Raw genomic sequence first — 1225 nt, 5'->3', positions numbered from 1 at the left:
GTGTTTAATTTGTATTTGTAAAAATACCAGAAACACAAAAAATCCTCAAAATTTGAATAACAACAGCAACAAAACAAAATAGAAAAACTGTTGTGATTTCTATTTATTCTTGGTTCCACTCTTGGCAATTGTGTAAAGAAAAATAATAAAAATAAAAACAACCCTAGATTCATTTTATCTGGATCAGAGTGTGTGGGGAATTTCCAAATCCCTCTCTTACCTTCTCTGTCTCTTGTTAACATTTATTATGCCTTACTCTGAAATCAAGTCTCAAACTGGAATGCCTTTGAGGACAGATCCTTCCATAGAGGTCTTTTGACTCAAATATTACAGAATTTGTGTTGTTTAATTCGGTATCTAATCAGATTCCTAATCATAGTCCATAAGAAGGAATGTGACATTAATTGGACTTTGCTGATGTGCTTCAGTGTCTGCTAGTTTTTTGTTTTCCTTTAAATCATAGCCATGTGATGGATTGTCTCTTTTGTTATGGTTCTCTTTTGTTGATGGGCATGCAGTGGGTAATTCTTAGAATGGCCAATTTTTATTAAAGTATTTCTGGAAGAAAATATAATCTGGTAATATAGACTAAGACTTGTTTTACATATTATGCTATTTGTTGAATGCCATGTGTGAAGTGGATGAAGGTTTTATGTATACATTTGTGAAGGAAGCCTTTGTGTGATAACTTGTCATTGATAATAGAAGGGCAACCAGATTGTGAAATATAATTTATTTTCTTAACAGTGTTTATCTTTAGGCCTGTTATGTAAGGATAGTATACGAATATGAAGTTGTTGTTGTTGTCAAATGTCGTAGAGTCAGTTCTGACCAATAGTGACCCTGTATAGGGTTTTCAAGAAGCAGCTGGTGAGCTTGAACCACCAACTTGCAGTTCAAATGGCTTTGCAGTCTGGTGCATTAACCCACAGTGCCACACCATGAGTAGGATGTAGGGATGCATCATTTGTCTTGCTGTTTCTGAGAAACTATGATTACTGAAGGATGTAGTCTTAAAGATTAAATGAAATTTGACATAAAAAAAAGTAAAAATAATGATATTTAGAAATCTTCAATGGATTGAGAGAAATATTGAGAAATCTACAGATGAAAGTAAGGAGGATACAGATAAAAATTTCGAGAGAACTCAATAAAATACTAAAACAGATATATGAAAAATTAGAAACATTACAATATCTGCAAATAGAAAACCAGAAAATTAGTA

Source organism: Chrysochloris asiatica, unplaced genomic scaffold (genome assembly GCF_000296735.1).
Source record: "Chrysochloris asiatica unplaced genomic scaffold, ChrAsi1.0 scaffold00066, whole genome shotgun sequence".
Classification (NCBI taxonomy): Eukaryota; Metazoa; Chordata; class Mammalia; order Afrosoricida; family Chrysochloridae; genus Chrysochloris; species Chrysochloris asiatica.
The sequence above is the reverse complement of the archived record's forward strand: the minus strand, read 5'-3'. Positions refer to the sequence as shown.